We start from the raw sequence: 20,777 nt of genomic DNA on the forward strand, positions 1-20,777 counted from the left end.
GACCACCTCTTCCGTGCCCTCAGTGGATCAATCATTCAAGTCAGTAAAGTAATCCACTATTTTGCCCGTGTGTTCAGTGTTAGAAGGAATCCAATGATCAGGTGGTAAACTCAGCTTCTTATACAGGAATAGTTGTTGTGTCTCCTGATAGGAGTACTACTGTTACTAAACCTTCCAAGCAAGCAAACTCAAAGTTGTGGGTACGCAAAACAAAAATTTTGTTTGAATTATTAGGGGCAATAAAAAAGAAAAGCAATCCTTACTTCCGTCCTTTGTTCCCAGATTGTGTTTTTATCATAATTGGAGGAACGGACCATTTATTGTTCAGAGAATCAAAGACTGTATATCACTTGTAGCATAACACTTTAGCCACTCAATCTATTTCTCAAGAATTGGCATAACTGAGCTTTCAGTACACATTTTACCTATTTCCACTAGTTTACTTGTTTAGGTCTGATAGAGTCAACGAGTGAATTCCAGTGGTATAAGCACATTGCTTTCCTTGTTTTGTGGTTAAATGAGTATACTAGTTAAAAACAGTGTTCATATGGGATATCCTGATTGTAAACAAAGTATTCAGGAAGTGCTAGCAGAAATGTCTGGGATAGAAAAGGCAACTATATACCCAGAATAGGAATCTATTCCAGTGAAGACACATTTGTTGCTATTTCTAGAATTGAAGAAATCCAAATAATTATCTTGTCCCCAAATGACTGGTTCTATCCTGCCCTGAGGAATAATGTTGTACCAAGGGTACATTGGTTCCTGCTATTGGCAGGCTGGGAATGAATGCAGCTGTTGTGGTAGCCAGAAAAACCTTATTGGGGGTAACCTATGTTACCTATGTTGATCTCATGCATAAACCTCCACCCCTAATCACTATGGTTACGTTGTTCATAAACCCATTGAACATACATAGAGCTTATCAATTTTTGGCAAATATCAGTGAATATTTATGGTAAATATTTCTATAGAATGCATAGATATTTACTCAATGCTATTTTCAGAGGTCCATTTATGTAAGTCATCAGTTTTTCCAATGGTGTTTCTTCCAAGTGTTTACCAGTGCCCACAAGTTGACCCAGATCTATATTTCTAGCTATGTCTTCTTTGATGTAATATGATCAATGATGTATGGTACAAAACTCTGTCCATTTGATGGAATTCCTCCCCCCCCCCCAATTCTTCAGGGCCACACCTAAGTGAAATGTCAATAATGCAGTCATCCACTTCAGGGTTATATCAATATGTCACTTACAATCACCTGTAAATCAGATAATTTTTTCCCTTTCACATTCAACTAGTGATAGAGAACTCCTCATGAGGCCATACAGTACAGGTAAAGGAGAGATGTTAATATAGCAGATATGAATATGTGTCATGGAAGCCTAAGCCATTCATGATACTTATGTTTTCTTTTTTTTTTTTTTTGATACTTATGTTTTCATGTCCAACTTGAGTCAATTTTCATTTATGTCACTTCCAGATGATGACTGAATGCTGCTGTGCATGCCCTGTTTTATGATCCAGAGCTATCCACTAAATCATGAGCAGCTCAAGGTGCATGTATCCTGCTGTAAGGAATTTAGTCCATATGAGGGTTTAGGACTAGTAACCCTGGCAGTAGGCCAGGAACTAATTATCAATAGGAAAATATTTTTCTATATAAGGAAGCAGAACTCTAGGGGGCTGCACTGTTCTGTAATTTTATTAGTAGTTACCAAATGCTCCATACTGCATCCATAAACCAGTACCAGGTATATGGAACTCCAAACACTATTGGATCTATTATGTGATATTGTCCAAATGGGAGACTTTAACAGAGACCAGAACTGACTGCAAAATCTTGTTCTTTTCTGAGACCTACTTAAACCTGGCCTCAGTTAAAGCCATAAATTCACTACATTCATACAAACATCCGTTAATTAACAAAGCCTCAGTCATTTATACACACTAGAGGATCCAGAGTGTTGGAGGAACTTGAATGTAATATATCATACAACCCAAATAAACCAAGTATAAAAAATATTCATATAAAGCTGCTGGGCAGAAATGTTATGTAGTCATATAAACTTATTGGACATGTTATCCAATTCTCAGAATTCTATTGTCTGATAAATGTCCTGATTTTTTAATAGGAGAAAAGATAAGGCTGTGAATTCAACTTACATTGTAACTCAGCCACTTATAAGATCAAATTTAGAATTTGATTCTCAAAAACCTCAACCTTCCAAGTTAGATTTATAAAAAGATGCATTTTAGAGTAGTCAAAAGTTAGCTCTTCAGTTCTCTGTCTGTGTCATTATCTGAGGCCCATACACAATAAGCTTTACACTACAATTAGTAAAAGGTATTCCACTTCATCAATTCCACTCTGATATCTTATTGCAAAAAAAAAGGTTGCTCTTGACAGTCTTTCCTTTCACAAACACTTCATTGCACTATAGATAAGTAATTGTTTTGCAACTGCATGCTACTGACTACCAGAGTACCATTTTTCCAACAGCAATGCAATCGTATCATTACTATCTTAACATCTTTTGAACCAGTTTCAAACTCTTCTATCTGATATTCCAGTTCTCCAAAACTGCTCCAAATATACATACATATTAGTCAGAATTTGGTCTAAAATATATTATATGGCTCTCCATTATAATGATTTTTTAATGCAGAAAAATGAGAATCTTATATATTAGAAGGTCCAAGGGGAGCAAGATCACAGAAGTCACTGCAAGCAATCAATGCAGCACAGATACAAAGAAAACCATAGAAAGTAGTGACAGTAATGCTGAACAGATATCTATTTACTTTTGATAGAAACATTAGTATATGAAATATATTACTTTGCTCTAATATAACAATTGTCACTTCATTCCAATACTGGGAGTGTAATAGGGAGTGGTGCAAACTGTGGTAGCCTGGAGGAATCACCACTCTCTTCCAGATGATTATTTCTATATGGAAATGTGGTTTAGGGTTTGCTAGAATTTCTTGAAATTTCAGGAGATCATGCACATGGGTGACAAAGTATTCATTCTATAGAGTTGGTGATCAAGTGATTATCAAGAGAGGTTGAGTGAGAGCCATAAAAGAAATCCATCAAACTACTTTTTCTGTCAATTCTAGTCTTAGATTCTCTAATAAGCCAGTCTCCCCCCATTCTTCTCCCACCTCTATCATAGCTAATATAAAGTAGTAGTAAAAATGAACACCTTAAATAACAGTGAATGTTTTAAGATGATGTACAGCACAAAATGAATAATGCATTCCAATTCTTTTCCATTTAAACCCATGCTTATCTATTTTGTGGATGGTTAATCAAGGCAGTTTCCACTCCCCATGAAAATTATCCCTAGTTTATGTAGTTTCTTCAAAGCTGAGATTGATTTGGAAATAGTTATTAAAATGTAAAAACAAATAAAAGAGCTTACTTTTTATTAGAAATTTATAATTTCTATTAAAGGAGTGTCTATCATTGTAGTAAGAGCTAATATTTACTGAGTTTTTGGAGGAAAGAGAAAAAAGAAAGGTATCATGCTGAAAGCTATAGCTATAGGTGGTGAGGTCATAAGGAAGTGTGGTTTGGGATTGCAGATTAGCAGCAAAGGCAAGAGTCTTTTCTGAGCATTTTTCTTAGACACAGACATAAATACTTGCCTTCATCTTTTCCCCTACCCCCTACTACTATCATATACTCAAGCTAAAGAAGACTGAAATCATTCTTCCTAATGGAATATATTCTGGGAATGCTGAAAACTGAAAAACAAAACAAAACCCAAACCTCAAATTATTGGGTCATGCTTGACAACATCATCACATTAGTCTTTTGGAATATGGGGAGAGGATAGGGAGGGAATAACATTTTGGATTGACACAGCTGGACTTTAAGTATTTCTGATCTCAAAGAAGGGAAACCAGTGGTATAGAAGTCAGGAGGCCAAGATGGCAGCTAGATGGGCTGAGGAATCCATTTTCTTATGCAAAATCAAGTGTGTAGGAAGCAAGACTAGAAAGTAGTTTGCTTATTGTCAGGAAAAGGTTAAATTTATAAGAAGAGGTAATGGAGGACAAGGTATCAAGAACTTAATATAACAAACAAACAAACAAAAAACAGAAAAAGGAATCCAGACTGTACAATCCAATGATAGCAAGCAAATTTCTGTAAGTCGTTTTATTCATTTACTCCCTCACTCAATAAACAATTATTAAGTGTAATCCATTATGTTCCAAAACTTCCTGGTGTCTTGGCAAAATGAATACAGAAGATAACGTGATCCTCAGGCCAGAAGGACTGCCTTGCAGCAGTTTTCCTGTGTCCTTCTGTCTTGGGGCATGATCTGATCCCAAAGCCATTTTAAGAATTTCAACCTGTAGAATGTAGAGCTACTATTACTACAATTGTAAAAATGAAAGAAGGAAATATGAATACTCTTAGAAATCCAACCTTTTCCCCAAATAGGTACCCAATTCTGAGATAAGCACAGTAACATACATAAAGCAGTGGAACAAAACTGGCTTGCACAAGGCAGACAAAATGGGAATTCCATTCCATTCTATTCCATTCCCCAATTTGATAGTTCAGAAGAAAAGTCCTTTTCTCTTTGAATTCTGCTTCAGTTGACAACTTAACTTTGGAAGTCACCCCTGCTTTAATATGATCTCTCAGATTTTCCTTTAAGTAAATGAGACTGAAACTTAATTTCTATTCAATAAGAGATAAGTAATAATTAAACAGATTCTCAGTGTATAAACTAATTTGAGGAAAAAGACGCATAACTTGGGAGCACACACATACATACATAAGCCAAACACTTTAAATTTACTAAGAAATCATTTAACAAATGACTGCTTCTGCTCTTTCAATACTCTAATGACTCAAAAAAAGTTAAATTATTCCAAATATCTCCTATCCAAACTGGAGGGAGTTGGTTTGAACTGCATGTGTGACAAATAACAGAAAATAAAAAAACGTAATAATAATAATAAGAGTAAAAATAATAATGTGTTCTATAAATGACTAATATTATTATTCACTCTGCTAGCATTATCATATTATTAGCTTATTTACTTTAAAGAGATTTTATACAGATGCTCATTTGGAACAATATTGAGAAAATTTCAAGTTATTATGAATTTAATAAAACTATGACTTACATTAAATATTAAATTTATTTTAAACAGTATTCACATTATTTGGTAATTTAACCCTACCCAAAGTGCAAATCTATGTGGCAATTTAGCTACTATCATTAATTCTTTATGAATTAGCTGTGACTATCTGCTTCGCTCAGGAAGGCTCTTATACATCTAATTAGTGCTAATAGCAAATGCCTTTAAAATGTTCAAATTGAAACAAAAAATATGACAGCAGTTATTCTTATCAGGAAAATGTGCAGACTCTAAGGCATCTTATTAAAGGAGATAATATAGCAGTCAGTTTAAAGATGCCAGAGAGTCTATTTATTTTTGTGTGTGATTATTTTTTCATTCTGTGTACCTGTACAAATCAGCACCTTCAAGATTCCCATAAGCTCTAAACAAGGAGGTAAACTGCAAATTTTTAACCCTGAATTGAAAAGAAAGGAATAATGGGAATGGAGGGAAGAATAAAAAGCGGAGGGAGAAAAAGACAACTAATACCAAACAAAGTAAATAATCAATCTGTTCTTAGAAGTAGTTGGTTCATCCATGAAAAGAAAGTCAGGAAGTATATTTTAGGGATGCCTATGGTATTCCAGTTATTGTGCCAAACTTCAGGAATACCTCAATGTAAAGATACTGCTTCTGCTCAAAGGAGCTCATGATTAAATAGGGAGACAGACTCAAATATAGTGGGGAGATTGCAAAGACTGCTATATAAAAGGGGTACAAGGGTACATGAGGGCAGTGCAGGTGTGTCTGCCTAGGGAATTCAGAGAAAGCTTTATGGACTACATAACATATGAGCCATCTCTTGTAGCAAGAAGAGGAGGAGTATGTCAAATTAATAAGGGAAAAAAAAAAGGTGGTGGCAGCAGATGGGCAAGCCTATGCAAAAACATAGAAAGAGCATGCTGAGTTGTAGATGTTTGTTATGACATAAGCACAGGCTCCATTTAAACAATGGTCAGTTTCTGGTTGTTACCATTGGAGGGTAGACTTTTTGTTCCCTGAAAGCATAGTGCTCCTAACCCATGATAGTTTAAGTTCAAGTGAAATGAAATACAGACAGCCATCAAGTGGAAAAAAATCACCATAGCTCCATTAGTGGCATAATGGGTCCTATATATGTCACCCAGGTCCCCAAGTTCAGTGAGAGGCCCAATTATTTGGCCATAGGAAGAAATATATAACTAGGTGAAGTGTAAGCCCCAGAGTGAACAGCAGGCAATGAATGATTCACACCATGAACAGGCAGTGAAAAGCTGGATCTTGCTCATGAGCAACAGAGCAGGAGCATAGTCTGAGCTGTTAAGTGTCTGGGATGTTGGCCTATGCCTTCCCAGATGCTTAAAGGAAAAGGAGAAAATTAATTTTAGATTGAACCACACAAAATTGCCAATATTTGATCTTTTAATCTATAAAAAGAGCAATTTCATATGGTTTAATCTAGTATTTGCTAAGTGCTTACCTGGGACCTGTCAGTTCTGGGTAAGACTCTAGATATACTATCTAATTTAAGACTTGCAAGCAAAAAAAAAAAAAAAAAAAAAAAAAAAAAAAGACTTGCAAGCACCCCATAAGATAGATCTCCATTCTACAGAGAGGAAACCAAAGATCAAAGAGCTTGGTGACAAACCACAAGACAGAAAGTTACTAAGTAAATAAATAGCTTCCTCTTTGGTTCCAAAACTGGAGAATTTTACCAGTCTCTTAATCTGTACACCAAACAGTTCAAGTAGACAACAATCACTCTGAAATCAGGTAACAAAAAGAATATGGCTTGCATCAGGAGAGCTAATAAGCCAAGACTCAAACCTCAAGTTCACAGGATTTGCTTCCTTGTTATTCTCTCTGCTTCTTCTCTCTACCATCCACTTACCTTTATTCCTATCTCCTCCTCATCTTCATTTTCTTTTCTCTTTTTTTTTTTAAGAAAGAGAGAGAGAACATGCAAGCAGAGCGGGAGGGGCAGAGGGAGAGAGAGAATCCCAAGCAGGCTCCATGCCCAGCATGGAGCCCAACTTGGGGCTTGATCTTACATCCCTAAGATCATGACCTGAGCTGAAATCAGTAGTGTGTTGATTAACCAACTGAGCCACACAGGTGCTCCGTGTCATCTTCTATTTCATTTAACCTCCTTCTCTCATTTTTTCCCTACTTCTGTCTCCCTTGTGCGATCATGAAGAAATAGGTACAATAAAGGTTGGTGCAACACTGGTAAGACTATGCAGCAATTAGCAACATTCTATAGATTTGCATTTAACATATGGAAAAACATTCAGTCTTTGTTAAATAAAGAATAAAAATTTACCATGAAGTAATGGTAGTCAACAAACTGTCTATCTGGTTTGCTATTTTTCCAGGGAAAATGGTTGAAATGATAATTCTAACAGTCATGTCTGAGAAGTAAGATGCTTCTGCTAATCTGATTATTTTCTTTAGCCTTAACCTGCTATTTTTATTAGTAATAAATCCAAAACCTAATACTACTATTTTCAAGTCATCTAATTTTATATCTCTGTTTCCAAAAACAACATCTCCTTAGAAACATAGTTGGTTCCAAAGGTGACATTTTCAGTAACATCTTCCCATGCAATGTTCCTTATTTTAAAGGACTATGATCTTTCATTGAATACTAATATTTTAAGATGTCTTATTTTTTTTAATCTTAAAACCAAAAACAATAGTAATGACCAGTTTTTCTTAAGCTCCAAGAAAAAAAAATATCTTCCACTGTTGAAAAAGATGACTGTATTTTCTCTTTTCTCTCCTGTTTCTCCCCACCAGCCATAATAATTTCCTTTCACATCATTCATTTAGATCCTTGGCCCTTTCTGAAAAGAAGAGACTAGATATGGTTTATAAACCCAGTCAGCACAATGATTTTCAGAATAGAACCATTAGCCCTGCCCATTCAGGTGTCACTACCTTTTTTTAACAAGCTATTGATTTCCCCAAGAAAGTAGAGATAGAGATCAAAATGCATCTAAGAAAATGAAGAAAGCAGAAGAAAATAAACTGGAAAGAAAAGCAAACCTAGGAGAGTATTAAAATGGGGAGAAAGATAAAATCCTTAGAATAACAAAACTGGGGGGGACTGTCAGAGGTCACAGCATCCTAAGATATCTTTTACACTGACAAATATTCCACAGTAGCCACTCCTACCATGTGTCTTTAGTTCATATATTGTTGCTGTAATGCCCTATTTTATAGTTGGTCTTTGCCTACAAAGTTCTTACTTGCCCAGATCCATCAATGATTAATAATATATAACTTGGTGAGTCTGATGGCTTGTATTACCAAGAAGAAAACCTTGCCTTTGTCCTTTCATGATGAAAAGATAATATGTGGGAGAATCTGATCAGTCTGTCCTAATGTCAACCCTTGAGGAATCTTCCCTCCATTGTCTTGCACTCATCAGACCATCTAGGGTTAGACTGATGAATCAGGCTACTAAGTTTTGCCATGATCCCTTCTTTCACAGAAGAGAACTCTCCCTCTTCAGCAGCAGCACAAGGAGGGTTAGTGTACAGATGCTCTGATCTCTAGTCCTGTATACTATTCACACATCATCTTTGGGCTAATCCTGAAATCTTGCTCCAACTCGCTTCTTTGGTGAACGAAAGTAATAATATGTGGAGCCCCTAGTGTGAGCTGACATTCCTCACTAAAAACACTGTTCTCTTTTCTGAGCTAAAAAATAATCTGATTATACTTTAGAAACATTAGACTTTCATGAGCATTTCACACTAAGCACCATAATAAAGATTTTAGTAATCTAAGATTCTCTACAACCTAAAACCCTATAAAATATAACATGGTTTTCAACTGAGATTCCCCAGATTTTCTGAAATGTAACATTATTTTATTCATTGTGCTTTAATGTTATATTTATAACATTATGATTTCATTGAAATCAATGTGCTATGTAAGAATAAATCATATATTCATTTATCTACTATCTAATCTATACTTCATTTTGAAAAAAAGCACTTATGATGGATAACTAGCTAATGTAATTATGCATTCAGGCAAACATTACATAGTGGAAAATGGTTTGGGATGTTTACTAAAAAGTGCTTGTATTCTTTGCATGTTAGCCTTTAAATAGGATTTGAAAGAGTTATCCCTATTTGTAGGTCATAGCATCTGGAAAAATTCATCATGTAGTATTCAAATCACTACTAACTTCAACATAATACATATTAATCAGCTAGAAATTCCATGAAATATACTATAGAAGATAATTCAGGGGAAATTCATGAATGTACAGCTGTATTCCTACCTTGGGGCTCTTTAATATCTTATAAATAACAAGTGTGAATTACTTAAATCCCTCAACAGACATATAACTTTAGAATGGTACACTTGTCATGCATTATCCTTCATGCAATTCTCATAATCACCTAATTAGGACAGTTTCTATTCATATCAATCATATATTTTTATAATTAATTTATAGCATCAGAAAACATTTCTTGTCCCATTACACTTATAATTCACAAGTTATTAGAAGAATTAATATGGACGAGTGGAGTCCAAGTATTTTTATTCATCCAGCTTTGTATTCAGAGACTTTAGAATTCTGCTAAGTTTTCTTTTAAATATTTCCGATATGTGCTTGCTATCAGGTTTCCTTCAAGACTCAGGATGAGGATGCCTACTGAATACTAATATTCAAACCTGGCTCAAGGTACTTAAACTCCCTCCACCCCATACCCCCAGTGACCCCCAGCAAACTCCCAGAAGAACACCTAATTTCCTCAGAAATCTCTCAAGATCCTTTCTTACTCAAATCATTTAGCATTGTCCTAGTGTGTCTAATTTCTGTTTTATACCATTGATCATCCTGATACTAATAATAGAATGATAGCACATTCTACATGTCAGGAACTATAAGGTTTCTAAAAGTTTCATTTGTGATAATTTTACCTCGAAATATAAGTAAACAAGAATAAATACCAAGTTTGTTCACTAACCCTAAGAACTATAAGAAGGCAAAAGTAACAACCTAATTAATAGACATTGAAAACAAAACTGTTTTAGTTCTGGTTTGACAAAACTTTGCATCCTCAATTATTGGAGCCAATAAAAATAGATCCCCAGATCTAATGAGTGTGTCTAGGGGAGAAAATAAGTGAATTATACCACTTTCAAGCTTCTGGTGTATAATCTTGCTGGCTAGAAAGGACTAGATCTATTGTCTGTCTAGTGATAGGAATAGAGGGGAAAAGTGCTAGAAGACATCTTCATAGGGGGGCACTGTAGTGCTGAAGTCCTGTTTGTTATGAAAATGTCTTTAGAAGTGACTCGGTGTCTTGGCTTCCCTTGGAAACTAGGTTTGGGAACTAGCAACAAGGCTACCATAAATGTTCTACAGATTATGCAGTGGCTAACTCTAAGGAGCTCCTTTCATATCATAACCTAGAGTTATGCCTGACCTACACAGTGTTAACCAATGATACTGCCAGCACTCTCACTGCACAGGTAGGTCAATGACATCATCGGGGGGTACCTGGGAGTCTCATTTGGTTAGGTGTCTCATCTGCCTTCAGCTCAGGTTGAAATCCCAGAGCCCTACAATCAAACCCCACATCAGGCTCCTTGCTTAGTGAGGAGTCTTTTTCTCCCTCTCCAACTGCCCCTCCCCCTGCTTGTGCTCTATTTCTCTCTCAAATAAATAAAAATAAAATCTTTTAGAAAATTATATCATCCCAATTGCAAGTTTTATCTAACCTTAGAAAGAGTGCTGCAATGAGAAAACATCCTATGCTGAGACCAAGAGGTGATGATGGGAGAAGATGAATGGTTATATTCAACCCAGCAATAGGCTTTTGTCATTGTTTTCGTTGTTAGAAGTGTCCATCCAGTTACTATAAAGGTTTTCAGTGAGTTAAGATCAAACATGTTCTCTTGCCCTTAATTTTAAAATTAATTTAGAGGCCCAATGGAAATTATTTTCCTGTATTATCTCACTCAATCCTCTTTTTAAGAAGGTGGTTTTATCCTCTCCAACTTTACAAAGTAGAAAATTCCATAAAGAGAGTTTAATAATTGTTTTCCAAAAGGGGCCCAATTAATAAGCTCCAGAGTTGGGATTTGAATCCAAGGATGCTCAACTCCAAAGTCTTGTTTTTAAGTACTGCTCATTCCTTCTTTTTAACCAAATTTACATAGATCTTGAACCCATGCCCGGAATGGAAATCGGAATGAACACTTTTTGAAGTCACACAGTGAAGGGTCTGACTAATGGAAGGCTGTTTCCATTCCTCTAGCTTTCTCACCTTTAATTAAATGTTTTCTCAGAATCATCACATGAAGCTTAATCAAAACTAAGTGCCAAAATAAGTTTTTGAGCTACTCTACATCATGTATTAGCATATTCTGTGTTCTACTGGAACAGCATTTCAAATTAACTCAAAATATTTTTGCCCAAGATATTTATACATTCTACTGTCTTTTTTTAAACCAAGGTTAATGCTATATTTTCTTTTAGTCATTAAAAAATAATAACATCACATAGGTGAATGTCAATTTAAATAAGAATTCCAAAGTTTGATTTCTTTTATGTATGGCCAAATTATCCTGAATTCCAGATCATGTAGCATGGTATAAGTTAGGAATAATAAAAGATTACAGCAGGGCATACAAATATATAAAAGGAAACAGTGTCACTCTAACATTTTGATATAGCCTAGCTTGCATACACAAGGAATATCCACATTGTCCAACCAGGTTCATGTTAACCAGAGATCTTACCAAATATAAACCTCAGTAATGAATTCAAGGATATGGGCAAACAAAAGGAACAGACAAAGCAGAGAGAGTTCTGGGGATTTTGAGGATGGCTCCCCAGGCCCTTCCTTTCTATATTGGCACATGCTTTCTGGCACAGAACAATAGCTGAGTTCTACTAAGGTTTTGTGAGATTTCTCCTACAGCAGGGAACATTTAAGTTATGAAAAATTTCTATTTTATACCCGAGAATTATACAGTGTAAGTGATATTCTCAAGGGAACCATGACTCATAGATTAGAAGCTTGTTTACTATAAGTAATTCCTTAACCATGAGCATCCCGCTAAGGGCATTCTGCAGATAAGAAGCCGTCTTCATAGCAAATGGTATCCATTTATTTACCCAGAGGTCCAGTTGGTGAGATTAGACCAAATCACCTGCTCTGTTCTTTCTCTCTGGTAAAATGAATGGATAAACAGCAGGAGAGCTGCTGTAACAGCTTCCTCCCACAGAAATTTAGTAAGGCTCAAGTCTCTTTTTTCCCCTCCTGTTTTTGCTGTCTTTCTCTTTTCTTTCCCAGAGAATGTGCTATTCAAACGTAGTCAGCCACATCTATGCCAAGTGGTTCTGTCTACAAGTCACTTTGGGCAGATTTCCTCTGTTTTTTTTGTTTTTGTTTTTGTTTTTGTTTTTGTTTTGAGAATTGTAAGTGGTCTCTTATGAAACTATAATGCAATTATTAATATTCTGAGTAAAAATATAAGGAAACCATTATTTTAACTTTTATTAAGGTATTGGTACAAGTTCATTATGTTGTACTGATTACCTTAAGGAAGGGGAAAAGGTCCATCTTCTCTTTTGTAGTGAGAGTATCTCTGAAGAAAAAAGATAATGTCTAAGGAAAGGTATCTTCATGAAGGTACTCATCAGGAGAACAGTGAGGACATACATTTTTATTTCAAAATGTGGCAGAAATGAGACTTTGCTTTTGACCAATGCTCACTAGCACCATGGGAGTGCTCTGGGAATAATGACCATACACATGAAAGTAGAAGAAAAGATGCATTTATAGAATCCCACTCTAATGAAGGTAAGAGACAACAGTAGCTATGATAACATTGAAAGAAAGATCCTCTCTTGCTTCTCTGCTGGATATTGAACAGCAATCTTATTGTGCCCTGATAATTACTGCAGGAAAAAAAGTAACAGCATTACATTGTACAAATACTAAATTAAAAGCAGTGGCAGCAGCTGCGCAGTGTCTCTCTATAAGGCACTGGCAAAGGACTGCCCTTTAAACATGTCAGATCAGAGCGATATAAGGATCCCTGTATTTCAGAAGAGGCACCTGAGTCCCAGAACAAGGCAGAAGGGGCAACAAAGATTTGCTTGTGAGCATGACCAGGCTATGGAGAATCAGCAGTAAGAGGGCAAGAGCTATAATAGCATCACGGCACCAGCCATGCTGCTGAGGTTCTGGGCTGCAATTGCTTCATGCTTCGGCTGCAGTACCCCATCCTGATAGCATATAATCAGCATTCAGGTGGAGGTGGTGGAGTCTTTTGGTCTTCAGTGTGCAAGCTTGAGTTTAACAACATCTGAACAAGCATTCAGTCCAGGCTGACTTGAGCAGGAAACAACAACAACAACAACAACAACAACAACAACAACGAAGAAGAAGAAGAAGGAAGGAAGAGAAAGAAAAGAGACAGATGCAAGAAAGGGGAAGATGCTTTGGGGGTAATAATGGGAGGAAAAATTCTGGGACACATAAAATGATTTTCCTGTAGTGACCAAAGTGTGAATAAGAAACATCACCTTATCTTTTTGTCCAGATAGGGCTATCAAAAGACAATTGTGCAAATATTGCAAATGTAAATGTCCCTCCTCCAACTGTGCAATACCAGGCCAATTCCAGATTGGCAAAGCTGATCTTACTGATCTTATCTAGATGCAGAAAAAGAAAACCTTGAGTATCCCTATGATAGGGATTCATATAATTTGAGTCAGCCAAATTTACTATTTGCCTAAATGAATCTCTACCTTGTTGTATGTCAACTAAGAAAAGAGGGAGTCCTGACTTCTAGCCGTATGACCTATAATGGTGAACCAAAGGAGAGACTCAGTGAATTGTATAATGTAATTGTAGGTATTCGCTGTGATGAAGGGGAAATTCCAAAGAATAGTCCAGTCTACTTGGACTTTCTTGTACTTGCACTGTGCTTGGTATCAGTGTGAAAAGTAAGGTAGCTGTGGATGTACTATTAGTTTATTTACTAAACCACATGAAAACCCATATTTACATTAGCTATCAATCTTCATGTTCATTTTAAAACATTTCATTTGTTGTTTATTTATATTATGTCACTACCAAAATGTTTAGTATTCTGACTTAAGGGAAAACATACTGAATCTGCTATATTCTCAGCACTCCTACTCCAGCTAGTGAGCGATGACTGAAAGGAGGCACTGAGTGAGAACCCTAACTTCTAATGCATTGATACCCTGCCATGTTTTCCTGTCTTCCTCTTCCCTTCCTCTCTACATATGAAAAACTACCCATCAATATTTCCAGTATTAATAAACATTAATCTACAAATTAATATTAAAATAGAATGTGATAAGGTGTGCAGACAAGCAGAAATCCTTCCCCATTCTTTTTTTTTTTTTCTTAAAGATTTTTATTTATTTGAGAGTAAGAGAGCTAGAGAGCACAAGCAGGGGAGTGGGAGTGGGAGAGAGAGGGGGGTGGGGGACAGGCTTCCTGCTGAGCAGAGAGGCCACAGGGCTCCATCCCAGGACCCTGGAATAAAGACTTAGACTGAAGGCAGATGCTTAACTGACTGGGTCACCCAGGTGCTCCCCCTCCCCTATTCTTTCTAAGGAAATAATTACGTTAAGGCTAAAAAATTTAAATTCTCAACTTTTTGCCTTTAGACTTTATTTCACCATGCTTGGTTAATTTTGGTTAACTAGGTAATTGTGAAAAAACAAGTCTCGCTGACGCCCAAAATTTTTGCTGTGGCTCCTCTGATCTGTGAAAATTGTATCAACTGAAATATTAAGAAGAGAAATGCTAGCTCTACCCGGTTTGGTTCTGGCAGTGTTTTGGAACTAAATTCTTAAAATCTTCCCAATGCAAAGCACCTAGAAATGCTAGATAAAATACAACAAATACCCTTCTAAATGCATAACTGAACTCACTAGAAAGTAAGGATAGTCTCCAGAGGCCAGAATTCAAAAGAGAGATAGCAATCAGAATGGCAAGCTGATGTTAAAGCCATGGATGCCCTAGGGGAGCTTGTCAATCTCAGTAACCAAGAATTTTAGGTTTTAATGGCTGTACCCTAAACAGTAGAAATGACCTTGAGCCCAAGTAAACTGATGTGTGAGCAAAGAGCTTGCTTCAAAAGGGTGGGAACTAAGCAGCTATGCCTTCAAATGTAGACCAGGAAATGTTCAGGAGGGAAAGGGTTTGTTGACAAGAAAACTATCTATCTTAGCTACAATCTGCTTAAAATAGTAAAGTATACCCCCATAATTTTATATTTGAGGACTTCTCTCATGCAGGTTTGGCTTAGATATTTCTGGAAATCTCAACATTAAAAAGTAACATGGATTAGTTGTTGGCTGGCAGTATCTTGGAGGCAGCTGGAAGAAACAAATGATTAGGGGAAACCCTATCCTTATTTCAGGCCTCATTTATCCCACAGATAAATCTTTAGCAGATATGAACTCACAATATAACAAACACATGAGGAAACAAGCCATCCCAAGTAGAGTCAGGAGAAAAATAAAGCACCCAACTAAATTTCACAGAAATCCAGATAAAATAACCATCAGATATGGCATAACATGTATTTAAGGTGTATGGGTAAGCATAAGGTACCAAAATTGGCGAAAGGAATAAAATATTAAAAATGAAAATCTGGCTGATGTGGGGAAAATTAGATAGATATTTTAGGGATAAAATATAAATGCAATTAAAATTGAATGAATTTATATTAGAATTAAAAAGATAAATTCTGATTGCAGTATACACAGAGGTTGTTCAAAAACTGTATTTCGGAGGAACAAGGAGGTGGAAAATATGAAAGAGACATGAAGGAAGAATAAGGAGGCTAACATATATCTAATTTGAATTAAAGAATGGAAAGCTTAGAGAAAAGATAGCAGCCAATAATTTTCTGTAACTGATGAAACAGATCTGAAATTCCAGACTCAACTACCATAGCAAATTCCAAGTGGAATAAATGCAAATAGATACATGTAGACATATCAGATTAGAACTGCAGAACATCAAAAACAAAGAAATTTTAAAAGTCACCAAAGAGATAGCCTGTAAAATGACACCTCAACACAATAAGATTTCTATAATCTCCATAAGTGTAATATGAAGGTGAGTTTGAGAAAACATGAACAATAAAATCCCCCAAGTTACCATAAATGGGTTTTTGTATTCTTATATACTCTCTTAGGATCCCCATGAGTATACACTTGAGGGTACGATGCCCTAACACTTTCCATTTCATCTTCCATATGGTAGAGGGGTAATATGCTGTATTTATGGATGAAAATTAATGCCTAAATGTCTAAGTACCAAAGCCATTCTTTGTTGAATTATCCTTGATGTTGATGCCAATGAAGCTAGATCATTTTGCAGTCACCCAATTCTATAATGTGAGTTAAAGGACAGCTGCACTACTCTTCTGTGTACCAGCAAACCTCCATCAATCAACCTTCCTTTCTCCATTTTCCTGTCAGAAGGCTGAGATACCGTCTCTCTGGTCTGCTAAGCCACACCAGGAGGTACTCCTACAAGAGTGTGCTTTTTCTTTTACTTTTTGGTAAACACTTTTTAAATGGTAAAGTGAATGGTAGGTTTAAATTAGAGAATCAACATACGTAGTACAGAACCAAAAAGATGGTAGCCACTAAATCGTTTTCCTCCATGAATTATTTATTTTTCTTTCCTATCCATAAAGTCAGGAAGAACCATTGTATATAGTTTGGTTGATCAGATTCTTTTTCTATTCATTAGAAACTTTAATTAAATCTAAGACATTTTTACATTTTTTATCTTCCTCAAAATGAAAGAAAAACAAAACATCCTCAGAATATATTTTTTTCTCAGAATATATTCTAAGAATGTGGAGTTAGTATGCCAAAATCTCGCAAACGGCTCTTCATAACAGTAACTCTTGGGCTGGGGTGAGTGAGTTGTATCACAAGGGTATTTGAGCCTTTAATTTTACCTACACCATTGCTAGGCTAAGACAGGCAGAATGACTAGGCAGGATGTTAGGACAGGAGAGGACCTCATCATAATTCTTTTAGGTTCACCTACTCTTCTGGGCATATACATTTGTAAAATAAAAATACAATTCTAGTTTGCAACTACATTCTGCAATTCCCAAATTATCTCAAAACAGAGAACAGGGAACTTAATTACCATTTGAGTGCTGGAACAGAACCTTAATTTTGTAATATATATCATCTCCAAACTTCAGTTATGTCACCTGTAACATGGGTATAATGCCTGCCTTATAGTGGATTAACTCCCTTGATTGAAACCCCCACTACTATCAGGATAAGTATCAAATTCAATAGTCCTGAGTGTAGAACCTTGATGTTTTTCTCTCTGCTTCCTCATCCCCTCTGGATACAACTGGTGTCAGTCCCTTCCTCCTACTCTACAACTTGGTCAAGCTGAAATACTTGCGTTTCCAGAATAAGCAAAGTTTACTGAACATATAAAGTTCCTTTTGCCTATAAGATACTTCTTCCCTTACTCCATCACCTACATACTTTTTACTTTATTCTCAATTTAGGTGTCACCACTCTTTTCAACTCTCTCCTAACTCCTATCTACTTCTACATTAAACATGATTCCTGTGTACTAGGTTTAAAACCCTGTATAATAAATAAATACCTGTATAAACTCATATATTGACATTTTTGCAGGTTTACTATATCATATTTGTCTATATCTCTCACTAGACTTTAAAATTATATAGGACAGGAACAATTGTAGCAAGAAAACTATTGCACAGATTCTCAGCAAATAGTATTAATTATCAATATGTGTAGAATGAAGAATATGTATGTTTATGATGACTTTTATTAACAACAAAATTAACTGAAAAGCAATAGCTAATGCTAACAGATTATAAGAATTTAACCCTTAGTCTGAATGAGGTGTGTTTTAAAGACAGTCCATGCATTTTCTCTATAAGACAGTGAGTATTATTATTATTCCCATTTTATGGATGATAGCACTGAGGGTCAGAGAAGTAAGAAATTACAAAAAACATGTAGCTAGTTAGTGTTGAAGCCAAGATTTGAATTTAGATCTCTCTGTTCACAGAATCCAAATTTTTACAGTGCCTGCATCATAGAAGGTATCCAAAAAATACTGACTCCACTGTCTTTCTTTTCCAACCATTTTCTTTAATTTTCTTCTATTTGGGCAATTTAAATATTGCAAGTTTGGAAAATCAAGTGCAGAGCAATTTTACCAATCCCCCTCTCAAAAGCCTCTTTTACATGGATGGACGAAAGCAATGCAGATTATTCACCTTGACATACAAACTTCCTGTCGCATGGCAAAAGCCCTGTCATTTATGAGACTGAAGATAATTTGGATGATGTATTTTGTTGTGAATCCTGTAAGAGGTACACTTCTTGGAAAAAATATTTTTGTTGTTTTTTTGTTTTATCAAAAGATAAACATAAAAGCAAAGCAAATATGGAAATACTAAATGAGAATGCATGTCATTTTATTTGTCTCTGCTTGCAGAAATAGTTTGAGAGACACATTAAAAACAAAGACCTTTGAGGACTATTTGAGTAGACTACCTTTGGAATTCAGCTAAGGCTTTGAGCCAGGCTTTTGCTAATAGTTGAGAACCACAGTGGAATTCCAACCTCTAGATTACTTTGAAGGTGGCACAGACTGTCACCCATGCCCAGGGACCCAAGAAGAGTTTTCCTGGAACCTCAGAAAGGATTAGAAACCTGATAAAGCCCAGTAATTGCTCTACACACTGGACCACACCACCTCATTATCCTCTGATGCTTATTGAAGTTACATATGCAATAGGAACTGGCTGGAGGATAAATCAAATTGTCCTTGGAGAGATCATACATATGTATTAACTAAGACTTTTTAAAAGACTTTGATAATAGCAAACCACCAGGTGGAATTGTAGATGAATTCGTGCATAGAAAGAATTCTGTCTTTTTTTATCATCATTCACAAGATTAAAACTAGAGCAAAGGTAAGTAATCTCAGCAGTTAATTATTTTGTCTTCATTAAAATGTTATTTTCTTCATTTAAAATACATTTATGTTCCATGATAATGCAATATTTGAAATGTTGTATAAAAGGCACTATATACAAATAAATAAAAGCTATAACTATTATCTTAGAAACATGATATGTTTCTTCATTACTAATTAAAAAAAACTAATGCAACTAAACAAAAGCCTTGCATCCAAATTACAAAGGAAAAGAATGTGAGCAACAAGCTTAAGGTGGAAAAAAGAGGAAAAGAAAATGATTTTGAGCTCCTTGAGAGCAGAGATTGCATTTTCTTCATATCCATTCTAAGTTCAGCAAGGCACATAGTAGAAGTTCAATAAATGCTGATTGGACCGAACTGTTTGTTGAACAAAACTGGAAATCACAGAAGAAAGGTAAGCAACCCCACAAGTCACTGTAGATCCTTTATATGACGGGTCTACAGATAACTCCTGTCAATTCCTTTGGTAAATAAAGTTTTATTGGAACATAGTCATGCGTATTTATATATGATCGAAGCCTGTTTCAATACTACCCTGTGGCCTGAAGTCTAAAATATTTATTACCAGTTCTTTACTATCTGGTCCTTTAAGTAAAATACGGTCTAGTCCTTATAGGGCCAACTTCTGCCCTATAAATTAACTTATACAGGTAAAGTTTGGAGACATTGCAGGTTTAAACCACACCACTGCAATAAAGCAAATATTGCAATACAGTGAGCAAACAAATTTTTTTATTTCCCAATGCAAATAAGTTATTATATGATTATATAATCATATATATCATCAATATTATTATATATATGACTATATATAATCATATTACTATACTCTATATTAAGAGTGTAATAGTATTCTTTCTAAAAAGCAATGCACATACCTTAATTAAAAAACACTTTATTGCTAAAAAATGCTAACCATCATCTGAGCTTTCAGTGAGAAGTAATCACTGCTCACAGATCACCATAACAAATATAATAATAATGAAAAAGTTTGAAATATTGTGACAATTGCCAAAATGTGACAAAGGAAGCAAATGCTATTGGAAAAATGGCACCAATAGTCTTTCTCGATGTAGGGTTGCCACAAACCTTCCATTCGTTAAAAAAAAGAAATACAGTATCTCTAAAGCATTATAAAGTGAAAAGCAAGCAAATGAGTATGCCTGAACTATGAAATTAAGAGAATAGCCACAACATTTCATGTATAAACTTGCCCAGCAATGCCAATTTTAGCCTGGCTTATAATATAAAACTCATGTGTCTTTAGAAAATAGGCATAGCAAAGGGGTAGTGGGATCAGAGGTGAACAACAACAACAACAACAACAAAATGAAAAGTAGACAATAATCACATTAAAAAACTCTGGACTCACAGTTTTGAGTTTGAATCCAGAAGTCTAGTGTTTGTGAGCTCTGAGATTTGGGGTAAATTACTTAACTTGTAAGTACCCATTTTCTCTTCCAGAATACAGAAGTAGAAATGTTCATAGCACTGTCAGGAGGATTAAATGAAATAACGTATTTAGAGTGCCTGATTGGTAATGTGTTCAGGAAATATACTTTATTGTTTCATAAGACCAGTCAGTTAATTACCT

The sequence above is a fragment of the Canis lupus genome, chromosome 11 (genome assembly GCF_003254725.2).
Source record: "Canis lupus dingo isolate Sandy chromosome 11, ASM325472v2, whole genome shotgun sequence".
NCBI lineage: Eukaryota > Metazoa > Chordata > Mammalia > Carnivora > Canidae > Canis > Canis lupus.